Genomic DNA, 16,812 nt, shown 5'->3' with positions numbered 1-16,812 from the left:
TCAGCTTCAGACTTGGAATAGATTAAAATATCATCAATGAATATGATGATTGATTTATCGAGCATTGGGTGGAATACCCGATTCATCATATCCATGAATACAGCCATAGTGTTTTTTAAACCAAACGGCATAACAAGGAATTCATAATGCCCATATCGAGTACGAAAAGCAGTCTTCGGTACATCCTGCTCGTGAACTTTCAACTGATGATAGCCAGATCTTAAATCAATTTTTGAGAAATAGCTAACACCCTGAAGTTGATCGAACAAATCGTCGATGCGAGGTAGTGGGTACTTGTTCTTGATAGTCACCTTATTCAACTCACGATAATCAATGCACATCCGCATCGATCCATCTTTCTTCTTGAAAAACAGTACCGGAGCACCCAGGGAGAGGTACTCGGTCGAATGAAACCTTTGTCAAGTAGTTCTTGCAGTTGGATCATCATTTCTTTCATCTCAGCTGGCGCAAGACGATAAGGAGTCTTTGCAATTGGAGCAGCACCAGGCACAAGGTCAATTCGGAATTCTACTTACCTATCTGGAGGAAGGCCAGGCAAGTCATTGGGGAAAAGATCAGGATATTCGTTAACAATGAGAACATCATTTACAGTTTTCTTCTCCTCTTTTGAGACATCAACTATGTAGGCCAGATAGATAGAACACCCTTACGATATGAATTTATGAGCTTTAAGGAAAGAGATTATTTTTAAGAGTCTTTGTTCACCGTAGACATAGATAGGATTCTCCCCTTCAATAGGAATACGTACTATCTTTTCATAGCACAAGAGTTCTGCGTGGTTCTTTGATAACCAGTCCATGCTGAGAATAATATCAAAGTTGGGCAAGGAGATAGGGATCAGGTTAGCGAGAAAAGTATAGCCTTCAATTTCTATAGCACAATCCCTATAGACTTTATCAGCAAGTAATGATATACTTCCCACAGTATCTACGTGAAATGGTTGCGCAAGTACAAAGCAAGCAATTTGAAAGGCATGCGCAAATTCGTAAGACACAAAAGAATCTGAGGCACCAGAATCAAATAAGATGTGAGCAGGTCTAGAGTTGACAAAAAATGTACCCCTCACAACATTCGAGTACTCGCGTGCCTCCTCTGAGGTAATCTGGAATGCACGACCCCTAGCTTTTGGCACCTCCTCCTTTGTACCATTTGATTGTTGAACAGGGACTTGGCTTCTCGCCGGTTGTTGAACAGAAGCTTGACTTCCCGTCATCTGACTAGTAAGAGTAGGGCAAAAACGCTTCTTGTGGCCAGTAATACCACATGCATAGCAATTAACATCCTTTCTTGGGCAAGCTAGCTTTATATGACCCTTTTCTCCGCATCCATAACAGACAATGGATTCCTTATTTATTTTGCATGGGTCTGGATGATTCCTTCCACAAATACGACATGAAGGCAATTGCATAGAAAAAGATTGTGATCTACCGCGTCCACGAGAGACACTGTAACAACCCGATATTTTGAGATGATAAAATGTAACGCCAGTCAAATTTAAGCCAAAACTTAACTTTCCTTAAATCATATTTGGGTTAAATAAAGTGGTAGGGCTCGTATCAAGGTTTTCGTACATATAAAGGACACTAAAATCCGAGTTATAACGAAGAAGTTATGACCAATCAAAAATTCACGGCGAGAACCGGCAACGCTGGTAGACGTAAAACGCAAAGTTTCGATACAATTATTTTTAGCCTGGGGTATCTAAACGAAAGTCGTAGATTACGTTAAACCGTGATCATGCATAAAAAGAACGCCCAAATCTGACTTCGTATGAGGAAGTTATGATTTTCCGAAGTTTCTAACCTAGCAGTAGACAGCTAAAAACTCGAAACAGAGATCGAGCGATAATATTTAGCCGACACAACCTAAATGAAAGTTGGAGAGCCCGACAATAGGAGTATAACAATAAAAAGTCTGACGAAAACGGACTTCGGATAAAGAAGTTACGGATTTTTAACAAAGTTATCGTGTCCCGACTTATTAATTAAAATATAATTAAAAATAAAGTCAAAATTATCCGACGGAGTCTAAATGAAAGTTGTAGATTATTTTCTCACCTTCGCGTGGATATAAAGAACGTAAAAAACGGAGCTCGTATGCGAAAGTTACGCATTTTAGAAGTTCTTGGCACTCACTTCAAAGTCTTATCCGAAGGAGTACGCCCCGCGTACTCGGATACAAGGCTCCGGATCAGCCACGACGACCAAACGCTTCGACCGAGGATGCGGTAAGCAGTGACGCAAACGAACGCCCCGCGTACCGAGGACCTCCAGCCCCTATAAATAGATTGCGAGGGTGCCGACTATTTTCACACAAATGCTTCAATTCTCTCTCATTTTCGCCTCGTTTTTCGTGCCGACAACATCCCGACTTCCCGGTTTCATATCCAAGCCCCGATGAAAGTCCGAAGCTCCGAGATTTCCGAAAATCTCGTCACTTTCCGGTCGAGGTGCCGCCCGGGAAAATCTCGTTTTCTTCAAATCACGCGCTTTCATCGGTGAGTTCATACCCCTATAATCTACATTTTTATCAACATTGTTTTAATATACACTTTTGAGGGGGGGGGGGGGGGGAATACAAGTAAACACACGATTTTTATCGTGTGTAACTCAAAGATTCACTAAATACTCATTTTTATCAAGTAAATCATATGTGATTCACAACCATTATGTGGAATCTTTCATACGGAAAACATAACACGATATCGTCTGATATATATCGAAATTAAATATGTTGTTATACGTACACGAATCAAACAGTTTATTTATACCTCGAGTTCAAGTGTTCATTATGTCACCACAAAAAGTTACACATTTCATAACAAGTGAGCATTACACTAGGGTTACTATACAAACGAAACGAACTTTTGGAAAAACTATAATAGTTTACGACAAACATTTATACATGTTAAAAAACTCTTTATCAAACTGTCTTACATACTTTATGATTCCTTTCAAACGCTGTTAGAATCATGTTTCTAACAAAAGTCTTCCTATATTTAAAACTGTTCTTATCAAACAAACTGCTTTCAAATCATTTTATAAACTGACATCAAGTCATCATTTCTTATTTATTAAACTTTTCAAAGGTTTTACAAAACTTCTTTTATATTTTTGTGCTTGCCTATATATGTATACTTATATAAGTAATGTTTGAAGGACTTAGGACGGCTAGCTCGCTTTATTTCCTTTTCCTCATTGGGATGTGGCCTTAGGGCATCGGTTATTCGTCCGAATGTCGTCTAAATATTAGTTATATATATATATATATATATATATATATATATATATATATATATATATGTACATATATAGACATAAAAGTTTCCGTCAGTTCGTTCAGTACCTTTGAGTAGCAAAGGCATATTTCGAATTATACACACACATTATCAATAACTATAATAGGTATAGTTAAGACATACTATTTACCATTCCAAGTACCAGGAGTTATACAAGATTCAGTCTATTCATGAGTCAATACAAATACATTACATACTATGCGAAGAGATACAATTATATACGATTAAAAAGGCATACAATCTTAAGACATACAATTACAGAAGTATACAACTTCAAGACATACCATTTCAAGGAATACAATTACATGAGATAGTATACTAGATATTCATAACATTTTATATACTACAAGTACCATATCAAGAAGGTATATTCATATACAAAAACAAAATGGACTTTCATACGTAAATCTATTTAATACTAAGAATTGTGAGACATTTCAGCTTCACGTACGTTCGAGTATGCATTTTAAGTCCTTTATTATATACCATAATCCCTTGGAGGGGGAGCGTGATACTTGTGTATAGATCTATACGGGATTGACAATCCCGCACCTAAACTGTTAGCTACAGTTAGACCGGCAGGTCTGGGGTGACAAATGTCATAACATTCCAACGCCTGAAGAACGTTGTTACAGGCCATCAATGTCAATAGCATGGTTATAAAACTCACATGGAGTATTAAAAACATGTTGATTTACGGAGATATCATATACCTTAGCAGTTATAACTGTACACAAATCTATTGTTTTAGACATGAAAAATGTCATGGTAGTACATCTTTGGGTCTTTTAAACTACCACCCACTTATAAACAAATATTGGATTTCTGAAGCAATCATTCAAAACAGTCGAGTCTTGGTAGAAGACAACAATTCATACTAGTAGAAAATATGGGATTTTCTAAAGGTTTTCAAACGTTTACAATTACTTGCAATCATGTTCGTTGGTACAAACTTTCCTTCATACATTTACAGGTTTTCTTTACAGCTTTACAAATCAAAGTCACATAAATACTTATGAACTCACCAGCATTATTGCTGATACTCGTTTTCAAAATAACTTGTAGTCCCAGGATACGGATAGACAGGTACGACTACCAGGTTCTGTGAAGACGGAGCAATCAAGACTCGTCTTTTATTTTTTTAATATTCATTTTGTAGAATTATACTATGAAAGAACTCAAATGTAATTAAAATTATACTATTAATGCAATGGATGATGTTGTTGCTTTGTTTACTACTTTGCATTGTTGTGATACATTACATGACGTCCTCCGCCCCAGAACGTTTCCGCCGTTCTCGGTTTTGGGGTGTGACAGACACTTTGAGTTTGAACTTGATTACCAGGTTCAGTCCGAACAGATTGAGCTGGTTGAAAAGAAGGAACAGGAACAGTTCTTTCAGTAAGTGGATGCTTCGGAGCAGTAACAGTGGCACCACGTATTTCTAAGTCATGCTCACATCTTCGAGCATATTCAACGGCTTTATCGAATGACAGAACTTCTCGATTGGCAACGAAATCGTGGATCTCATGTCGTAGTCCCTCCATGAATAACTGAATTTTCTCGTCTTCAGTTGGAATATACTTTGTAGCAAACCTTGCTCTTTGATTAAACTGAGTTTCATACTCATTCACAGTCATTCCTCCTTGTTTAAGCTCGAGGAATTCCTTCTCCAATCTCCTCCTCGTGTCTAGAGGACAATACTTCTCTAGCAAACGAGTTTTAAACATTTCCCAGGCTAAATTCTCCTGGTCAAACCCGTTGAGAGCTTCATATGTTGCTTCCCACCAGACCAAGGCTTCTCCAATGAGCATTGCGGAAGCATAGTTAGCCTTGTCTTCATTATCCACATGAGAAATACGAAACACTTTCTCTGTGTTCTGGATCCAAGTAAGAACAATAATGGGATTGAGAACACCGAAAAACTATGTAGCACCACTACTCTTGAAATCTTTGAACAAGGGACGCTTCACCTCTCCTTTTGAAGATTCTCCAGTGGCTTTCTCTTTTCCCTTATCACCATTCTTTTTGTGTTCTTCAAGAGTCTGTCGAATAACACCGGTAAGTTTACCCAAGAGTCGCTCCTCACGAGGAGATACTGGAGTATTCACTTCCTCGGGTTGAGGACCTCCACCAACCTTATGGGTATGGCTACTAACCTGTTCAGCCATTGCTCTGCAATACAGAGTAACATTGTATTTTAGAATATTAGGGTTTATTATTACCTAATACTTTTACTTATGTATTTCCTATGGTTTGTATCCCTATACTTATAATGATTTAGTTCATATATTGAACTTCCAATAGTTTAAGTCTAAATACCAATCCGTGAAATTTAGTTCACTCAAACTATTGCTCTGATACCATGATTGAAAGATCCTAACTTTCGTATTTATGAAAGACCCAAACTTTCATACACGACAATATAGTTACTCCAAAACATGCTACTTGCATATTCATAAAAAACAATATTTTACATTGATAAAGAGGTTACAAACTACTGGATACAAACCGACTATTTTAAAGTGTTATATATTACATAACTTCCCAGGATTCTATAGTTTTATACATATGGGAGTGCAAAATACAATAGTTTCAAACTATTCATAAACTTCTATCGATACAATAGTTTCAAACTATTCAAAAATCTTCTACTAGTATATAACTATACTGGATGCTTATCTCCTGCAAAGTTGTTAAACATTGAGAGGGTAAGCGGTGACGCTTAGTGAGTTCAATAATAGATACAATATAACGTTATGCCATATATACTTTAATATGTCAGAAGCAAAGAGGAACAAGGAACAACAAGGGTATATGTGAATCATGTGACAAACATTCCATATCAATCATTGATTTGATTTAAAGATATACAATCAATGAGTCATAACAATTTCCATGCTTGATATACATCAATAAAGCTTTGGCCCAAACTGTGCAAGTGGCTCGCACGTGGTTTGCGCATGCAAGGGGCTCGGTGTCGGCCTCTGATTGGACCACGGTCTAGTCCGAGGCTTCGGACATGGCACCCCTGCGAGGCTCAGACACGTGATAAAGGGCACGCGTCGGATTCTTAGTGGACCGGACTTCGGATGCGAGGGCAGGCGACACGTCTCGCCAGCTGGCTTCGGTGACTCACCAAATTTCGGATACGTGGCGTGTTTTAAGCGAGGGTGACGTGGCCGAAGTCCACGTATGCGAGATTTCTCGGTTTTTGTGCAAAAACTTCTAAAATCCATAACTTTCACATACAAGCTCCGTTTTTGACGTTCTTTATATGCACACGTAGCTAAAATTATGCTCTACAACTTTCGTTTAGACTTCGTCAGCTAATTTTGACTTTAATTTTAATATTATTATTTTTAACAGACCGGGACAGGAAAATCCGTTAAAAATTCATAACTTCTTCATCTGACGTCCGTTTTCGTCAGACTTTTTACCGTTGCACTACAAATGACGAGACCTTCAATTCCCGTTTAGGTTGTGTCGGCTAAAAATCACTCGATCTAAAATTCGAGTTTTTAGCTGTCTACTGCTAAGCTGAAACTTCGAAAAATCGTAACTTCCTCATACGAAGTCAAATCATAACTTCCTCATACGAAGTCAGATTTTGGCGTTCTTTATATGAAAGTTGATTATTTTCACGAGTTCTACAACTTTCATTTACATCACTAAGGCTAAAAATTAGTTTATCGAAACTAAATTTCTACGCGACAAAGTATTTTCCGGATTTATCACGGATCTTCGTTTGGTCATAACTTCTTCGTTATAACTCGGATTTCGACTATGTTTTCGCCTAAATGTTTCTAATGAGATTTTCTACAACTTTCAATAATAAAATTTTACTTATTCCAAATTTTATATTTTCGCTATTGATGTGCACAAAAGTACCCACTAATTTTAATATTTATAACCTAACAAACTTAGACTATCTATGCACTTATAGGCAGTGTACCTAGTTAGATTACAGTATAGCTTAGGTAAGTCGGGTGTCGATCACAGGGAACGGTGGATTAATTTAATATATTTAATTATAGGTTACATGTTACACGAAAAGAATAAATAAATATCAAACTAACAATTAATTAACTACTCTCGATAAACTAACAGGAAAGCAAATCTCTTCAGGTACTTTGGTTTAGACAAATTACACCTTTAAAACATAGACAATTGCATACACAAATTCATTTATTCATGTTCACCGATTCCTAAAATGATTAGATTCGCGTTCACTATAACTAATCCTTTAGCAAACAAGTCAATTCAAACAGTGATCAGTTGATTAAACTAACATGCTTCCTAGTATTCAGTTCGTATCAAGCAAGACTTGTAAATATAGTTAATCGGATTAATAATTCAATTTAACCTCTTGTTGATGGTTATCAAACAAGGCTCACACATTAACTTACTTATTCTCAAGTTAATCCTAGTTTCACATTCGTTATTTCTAGACTTATAATCTCGATGGTCATCAAAAATCATAAGAGACAAGCAAATCAAGCAGATGTTCATGCAACTTAATTCACTTAACAATTAACATAAAATAATCATCATTAACACATAAGGGTCTTTTAACAAGCTTGGCAAGATAAATTGAACATAAATAAACAATTCAATATAGCAATTAGTCTAATAATCAAAGCTTCATTCAATCATAAACACAAAGTAAAAGGTTTTTACACCCAAATCAGAAACTAAATACAGAATAGTAACACAATGGAATGCTAAACATGGTCACGTTAACAACCCATATGATTACCGACATGTATCCGCTCTCCAATCCTTCCGATCTCCGCTCCCGTTAGCTTAACGGCCTTCCGGCCGCCTCCTAGACCCTCAAAACGGCAACTATGAAGTTTTCTTATTGCACAAGTCGACGTGGAATATCATAGATTATGAAACTGGTGGAATGATATGGGGTATTTATAGTTGATGGAGATGGAATTATATGGAATATTAGAGTTGGATTGGAATAAGGAAACTAATGTGGCTTAGGGATTACGCAAATAAAGATAAGGAAAGTGGTGCTTGGGGAATAAGTAACTTGGAGGGAATTTCCGTCCAGCTTTTATGCTTCATCTTCAAGGCCGATTTTGGATAAGATAAGTGTCGAATTAGCCAAAAGTCCCTATCACATAAGTCGCAGGAAATTTCGTCTAGTTTTCAGAACATTTTGAATCTCGTCAATTGGACTTGTGAGTCATCAGATATACCCGAAACACTTAAGAGGGGTCAATCTGCCAGCAATATCTTTTTTGCATCTTTTCAGCTCCATTCTCTTTCTTTTGCATTCCATCTCCCATTTTAGCTGTAATTAAATAACTCAAAGCATATTAAGTATATTTTAGTTCTAAATAATAATAATAAAGGCTAAAATATTAAGATATGTTTCACATAAATATATATAAAAACACACATATCAGCTATATTTCACTATTTGGCTTTTAATTGGAATCTCATAAAACTTCCAACATTTTATGAGTGATTCTAAATATAGTTTTACTTTATTTCTAGTAAAAACTATCTGTTAGCACTCAACATTCAAATTCACTTAATAATTCATAATATTATTTACTTAAAACACGATTTCAAAACGTGTATGTTACATATTGACGATGACATCCCGAGTTTTATAAATAAAATACATTTCTTGGAAATGTCGTGATAATATTATTATCATATTTTTGGGACAAATTCCACAAAGTAAATATTTTTAAAAGGATACTCTGATATATTAATCATATACAAAATAGGTCTTTTCTGTCCGTAAAAATGGGGATGTCACAGTTGGTATCAGAGCATTAGTTTAAACGAACTAGGAGTAATTATTTATTTCTAGACTTGAGCCTAGAATTCTAAGCAATGATTGTAAGATGAGTGTCTATTATATTTTAGGTAGTACACCTAAATTGACACTAGCACTAGCTTACTTTAGGATTAGATGCCTAATTTGCTTTCATGTGCTAAATGAGTTATGCTATATCATGCCTTAGGATTGATTATCTAGGATGCTATTATTAGGTAGAATTTAAGGTTTGTTTCCGACCTAGGAATTTTATGTGTTCAATTTTCTAAACGTTTAATTATGGTATTAGAACAGGCATATAACTTGTCGGAGTGATAAATAGATTTTTACGTAAGGTCTTCCCTATCTATATTCTCGTCAATGTACATTGAACACCTGCTTCGGTGTATAGAACGTCACGATGAGGAAACATAGTGGACTAGGAGACAATAACAGAAGTCATCAACCTGAGCCTCAAATAGTTGAACGTGTACCTGAAGCAGTGTCGGTAGTTGAACTTGTCACAATGGTAATGCTTAGGGCTCTGTTAGTCGAGCAAAGAGAGGAAATGTGGCAACTGATCTGGTAGAATGGAAGAGAACCTACTGCACCCGTCATACAACATGAGCTTGATAAGGAGTTTTTGAAAGAAGGAAACTACAGTAGAACTGTTAGTCGTGTTAAACCGCAAGTAGTAAGGAAAAACTACCCTAATAGAGGAGACGGAAAGGATGGATGTAAGTGCAAGGACTTAAAGAGTGCCAAACCACCAAGTCTTTCAGGAAGCCCAACACCAATAGGAGTTATGGATTGGATCTCCGATATGCATATGGTGTTTGATAGTTGCGATTGCAGCGACAGATAGAAGACGATCATCGTTGTCAGACAACTAAAGACAAACGTGTTAAGTTTGTGGAAGCTATTGGCTGATATAATGCCCAAAGGAGAGACCATCAAGATGTCACGGGAAAAATTCTTGGAACAGTTGAAGAGACAGTACTGTTCAGAACCATACCTATTAGAGATGAACAACGAGTTCCATAATTTGAAAAAGGGAAAATTGAGTGTCACTGAGTACAACACTACTTTCAAAGAGAAGATGAATCCATTTCCTTACTTGGTGTCCAATGAACTCTCCAAGATAGGGAGGTTTTCTAATGAGCTACCAGCAAACTTTGGTCCAACGGTGAAGATGGAAACCACTTGGAAGGAAGCAGTCAGAGTATTTCAGAATGTAGAGACCCAGATTAGAGAGAAGGTGGAGGTTGGATAAAAGAGGAAGTTGGAGGGATCTTCAAGACCCGATAAGAAGACTAAGTCCTCAAAGTATAAATATCATAATCTTGAAAGTGACACGGCGAGGTGGTACGACAAGTGAAAAAAGAAGCACTTTGGGAAATGCATTGAAGGAGTGATCTATTACAAGTACGGGAAAATTGGTCACTATGCTAATGAATTCACGGCCAAGAAGGAAGTTTGCTTTAAGTGTGGTGAAGAAGGACACTTCAAGTAAGACTGCCTGAAGAAAGAAGGAGCTGCAAGGCCAAATGCTCTACCAAAGCCAAAAGGGAGGACATATTTTATGGAAATTGATGTGTTAACAAGAGGGCGAGAGTTTAGAGCTGCTTGTTTAGAGTACTTGAAGGAGGGAGATAAATAATTAGAATTTACCTATGTAGCCTAATGAGTATGGAAAACTCAAATAAATATTATAATCGTTTCCAATAAACAATATAATTTCCTAAATTATGTTATACATTGAGTTTTTGTGTGATTTTCTAACTTAGTGAACTGCGAGACAAGACTTGGGACGAGTATGAGTAGGTGTAAAAAGTAGTAGAGGTCTATACTGCCAGATGCACATGCCTCGCACTTGGATCAAGGAAAGTCAAAAGGCTAATAAGACTTTAGAATATGACCTATTTTGTTCATTTCAATCATTACCTTTGTTTCAGTATTGATTCATGTTCCGACCCTAGTGGTCATATCGAATCGAGTCCGACTAATCTATGAAGTATGTTCGACGTAGGGTCCGAATCTAGTCAAAGATTAAAGCAGTGAAGGATCAATGCAATTGATAGACATATCGCAGTCTTCATTAAGACTATGTACCCAACAACTAGGAAAGCTACGTACAAAGACGTGGTAGTACCATATTAGAACATGAAGGAAGGTACCTTCAGGAGTAAACAATTAACTCTTAGAGAAAAAAGTCTAGAAATAATAGGACATATGAATTATGATTGCTATCTAGGATGGAAGGGTAACACACAGGATCATTATCCAACCTGTTTTGCTGATGATTCTGGGACGTAATCATCCTAAGGGGGAGATAACTATAGCACCCTCAAATTTGAGCTAGACAAATAAGTTATTATAAGCCATAATAATGACTTTTAAATTGGATATTATTTGGGGTAAATAGTCTTAACCAAGTTATAGTATATGTGACAAGGATTTCATACATATAAAGAACGATCAAGTCCGAATTCAAGTGAAGAAGTTAGAACCTTCTGAAGTTCCTCGTTCAAATCGTATGTCGTAAATAGTGAATTAGAGATAGGTCGCTTATTAGCCTAAATGATCTAACTGAAAGTTCTAGTATTCAGAAAAATGAATTTGTGCATATAGAGAACATCCAAATCTAACTACATAAGAGGAAGTTCTGCTTTTCTAGGATTCAACACATCATTGTGCGCACCAACATCGAATATTAGAAAAGTAGGTTATTAGGAATAATGATCTAAATGAGATTTGAATATCTCGTCAATAGGAATCTGTCGATATAAAGAGCATCGAGAATAGAATCTGAATGTAGGAATTATACTTTCTGCAGCATTCTCTAACAGGCTAAGTCTATCAAAAATATAAATTTTTGATAGAGTAAGAATTAGTTATTTGGATCTAAAAGAAAGTTGTAGATCTCACCGATACCTTTTTGAGGATATAAAGAACGTAAAAAACGGAGCTATATTAGGAAAATCTGGTGCGCGAAGTGCCCAACACGCGCTGATGACAAGGCAGCATCAGAGAGCACCACGTGGCAAGTCAACCATTCCCCTCCTCCAAGAGTCAAGTTGAAGTGGCACCATGAAAATCAGACACATGTTGAGGATTTTGTGTTATATTCTAATGCTTCAATTACAGGTTTGGGGGTGGTGCTCATGCAGAGGGGTAGAGTTATTGCTTATGCTTCCAGACAGTTTTTGTGACATCCCCAAATTCACGGCCAGAAAAGACCGGTTTAATTTATGCTTTTGAAATAATTTCAGAGTAATCATTTGATTAAAAGTGTTGCGGAATTTGTTCCCAAAAAAACATAATAAATATGTTATCAAATCATTTCCGAAGAAATGTATTTTATTCACTTAAACCATTGGGATGTCATTGTCAATACAAAAACATAAGCATAAACAAAACTTACATTCATTTACACTAGTTATCTACTTCTCTTTTAATCTCTCAGTGTAAAGCAACTTCGTATCGATACCTGTGGTACAAATAAACTGAGTGGGTCAGGCTTGGGAGCCTGGTGAGCATATAGGGTTTTCAACCCACAATAAATAATAAACTTATTAAGTTCCCAGTCAATAATAAATTTATTAATTTCATCAACCAAAAATAACCCTAATAATTACCCATTCCCATTATCCTCACTTTACGTCCCTAAAACAACTATCACAAGGGACCTAGCCTAAGGATTTTCACAAGGGGTGACAACATTGCTTTTCCTCAGCAATTTATGTCAAACAAACATCCTAACATAAAACAACTAACAAGGTGACAACATTGCTTCCCTCTGCAATATATGTCAAATAAGACAAACATCGGGGGTGACAACATTGCTTTCCTTCAGCAATTTATGTCAAATAGGCACGAAGTTACTTCGTTGCCATGTGCTAGTCCATAGCTCTTATTCATCGACGATATTTCCCACGGGAGTTCCCCCCCCCCCCCCCCCGCAATACATGTCACTGGGTTTTCCATATGCTAAGTCCATAGCTCTTATTCATCGACGGTATTTCCCACAGGAGTCCCCCCCCCCCCCCCCCCCCGCAATACATGTCAATGGGTTTTTCCATACAGCTGATGAATAGACTAACGGGTTTCCCCAACCATACATGCCCTAAAGGCACTTATGAGGGGAATAGAGTACAACAAATGAACACTCAAGTCCATTAACACCTACAGGTTGCGAGCCTGCTAGTGTTCCACAGACCATAGAACAGTCCATGGTTGTCATCCCTACTCTGCTGAATGACAGGGGTCAACGTTTGGCTAAGGGCTTTTCTCATATTGCGTCACTTACGCCAACGTTTAGGTAAAAGATCTTCCCATATTTCACCACTTACTCTCAACTCATGATCTATATCACTAACTCATGAAGCTAGTCCGATCACTTCATAAAATAACAAAGACTCCAAAGCTCTTCCAAATAAAAGTATAGGGAAAATACTGATAAAGTACTCCCATACGCTCCCGTACCCCGACACGTAATAGTGTCAAAAAGAAGAACTAATGGATGAACACATAGTTCAAAAACACCTAATGAACATATAGTTCAAGAACACTTTATGAACATATAGTTCAAACATACGCACCGATTACAAGTCTACTAACGTTCCACTGGACTATCTAAAATAGTATGTGGTCGTTGTCTATACTCTGCTAGATGACTAGATCATCTTAAACATCGATACCTCTCATCACTTTTATTTCATCACACATCATCTAATTTATCTACCTATGTTTTACCCAACATATTTGTAGATAAAAATATATATACAGTTTAAAACTTATATAAAACATCAATTCAACAGTCGCCTCAATAAACAATTAATATATTCACACATAGCACGTATTTTAAGGTAAATACTTCATATCTATGTGTAAGGTGAAAGTGACTATACACTCACTTGATTTAATGAAAATTGGGCAGCAATTCGTTTCCTAAAACGATTCTTTCTAATAAAACCGAGAGTTTTATTGAGAAATCGAGCTCTGCGAGGGTCGGGCTTCGAAACCAAAAAGATAAATTTTACGGGCTTCTCGGGCACTTCGAGGCGTATTCCGGGGGTTATAATTGATACTGGGGCTTCGGGGAATGTTAAGATGAAGAAAATATGGAAAAAGGAGTTAAAAGTGGCAAAACTCCAAAACTACCCGAGAAGGCTCGCATACCCCTTCTATTTATAGGGTCCGAAGGTCGGCTAGGGAGGTGGGGTCCACAGGCGAGGGTGCGCAGGTGCTCGTACATGGGCTGCGCGTGCGAGGGCCTTGCTGGAGGCTTCTGATTGGACTGCTTCGGAAAGCTCCTCGGTTCGGACACGTTGCTGATGACACACCGAGATCGGACACGGGGCAGCCTCTTATTGGACCGAACCTTCGGTGCGAGGAGGGTGCGACACGCCTTGCCAGTTGGCCTCCGGTGACTCAGTAGTTCAGACACGTGGCAAGCATGCAGCGAGGGTGACGTGACATTTCCGGGTGAAGCTTATCTATGCGAAATTTCTCGAATTTTGTGCCAAAATCTTCTAAAATTCATAACTTTCGCATACGAGCTCTGTTTTTGACGTTCTTTATATGCACTCGTAGGTAAAATTATGCTCTACAACTTTCGTTTAGACTTCATCGGCTAATTTTGACTTTGATTTTTATATTATTATTTTTAACAGACTGGGACAGGAAATCCGTTAAAAATTCGTAACTTCTTCATCCGACGTCCGTTTTCGTCAGACTTTTTACCGTTGTGCTACTAATGACGAGACCTTCGATTCTCATTTTGGTTATGTCGGCTAAAAATCACTCGATCTAAAATTCAAAATTTTAGTTGTCTACTGCTAAGCTGAAACTTCAAAAAATCATAACTTCCTCATACGAAGTTAGATTTTGGCGTTCTTTTTATCGAACTTCTCGGTTTAACGAACACTACGAGTTTCGTTTAGATCACTAAGGGTAAAATGTAGTTTATCAAATACTCACTTTTTACGATATTCAGCACCGAGCTGGTTTTGTCGTGAAACTTCGACGGGTCATAACTTCTTCGTTATAACTCGGATTTCGGCATTCTTTATATATCCGTAATCTTTGTCACGCCCACTACAAGTTTCTTAATAGATGTCGGCTTTATCTAATATTTAATTTCGACGCTCATTTTTATTCTTAATTAATTAAACCCTAATAATTAAGCATAAAACACATAATTCACATAATTCCTTTTCATTTCTTCTAAATGAGTTACAAAGGTTAACCTAGACCATTATGTCAATATTAATGCCTAGCCTAGAAACACGGGCGTTACAGTTTTAGCCTCATGAGAGTAGGTATCCGACACACTACATGGAGTTAGGGATAATGGTTTTTTCCCTCAAGATTTGGCGACACTATCTTTATGGGGTTCGTTGTACCATCCACACAGATCACAAGAGTATGAGATATCTTATGGATCAACCGAATCTAAATATGAGACAACATAGATGGCTTAATGTGGTGAAGGATTATGATTTCCAAATCCTTTACCATCCATGGAAGACTAATGTGGTCGCGGATGCTTTGAGCCACAAGGCGGATAATGCTCCTATCAGAGGCTTATATGTTTGAGGATGACCATAATTCACCGCTTATGGATTTGATCAGAGAGGCTTAGTCCAAGGGATTCAAGAGAGAAACTAGAAGAAGGAGAAGATCATGAGTTAGATTGATAGATTCATCACTGATAGTCGGGGATCATTGACCTAGTATGGCCGATTTTGGATTCTAGTCCCCGTAGGAGTCCATTAGACATTGTTAGAAGAGTCATATAAGTCTAGGTTCTCGATTCGTCCTGGAGCCACGAAGATGTATCGAGACTTAAGACCGAGTTATTGGTGGCCCTGCATGAAGAGGGGAATAGCTTGTTTTGTTGAGAGATGCTTGACCTACCAGAAGGTCTAGGTCGAGCACTAGAGGTCGCACCACAAGTTACGGCCCTTGGAGATTAACATATGGAAATGGAACAAGTTACCATGGATTTTATCACAAAGCTATCGAGGACGGCCAAGGGATTTGACACCATTTAGGTGATTGTTGACCGCCTGACCAAGAGTGCCAATTTACTTGTTATTTGGGAAAGTTCTTCAGTCGAGAAATTGGTTGATGTTTATATGTGAGAGATTGTTGCTCGCCACGGTGTACCAATTTCCATTATATCGGATCAAAATGTCCACTTCACTTTCAGGTTTTAGAAGAGTTTCCATGAAGAGTTGGGAACTAGATTGCACTTCAACACTGCTTACCACCCGCAAACAGATGGACAGAGTAAGCGAACTATCTAGACACCCGAAGATATGTTGAGGGATTACATTATTGATTTTGATGGGAGATAGGACTCTTACCTCCTTTAGCTAAGTTTTCATAAAACAACAACTATCATTCCAGCATCAGTGCTCCTCTGTATGAGCTCCTTTATGGGAGGAAGTGTCAGACTACATTTTATTGAGGAGAGATCGGTCATAGGGTCATGGGGAACACCGAGGTTATACTATAGATGACAGAGCTTATCCAACATATCACATAGAGGTTACAGATGTCACAAAGCTAACAGATGAGTTATGCTGACAAACAATGGTCCGAGATGGAGTTTCAGGTAGGAGATATGGTTCTGCTGAAGGTATCACCCTGGAAGGGTGTTATTCGCTTAAGGAAGTGGGGCAATTTTGGCCCTCGATTC

This window comes from Lactuca sativa, chromosome 8, assembly GCF_002870075.4.
Source record: "Lactuca sativa cultivar Salinas chromosome 8, Lsat_Salinas_v11, whole genome shotgun sequence".
NCBI classification, from domain to species: domain Eukaryota; kingdom Viridiplantae; phylum Streptophyta; class Magnoliopsida; order Asterales; family Asteraceae; genus Lactuca; species Lactuca sativa.
This window is presented reverse-complemented; position numbering follows the sequence as displayed.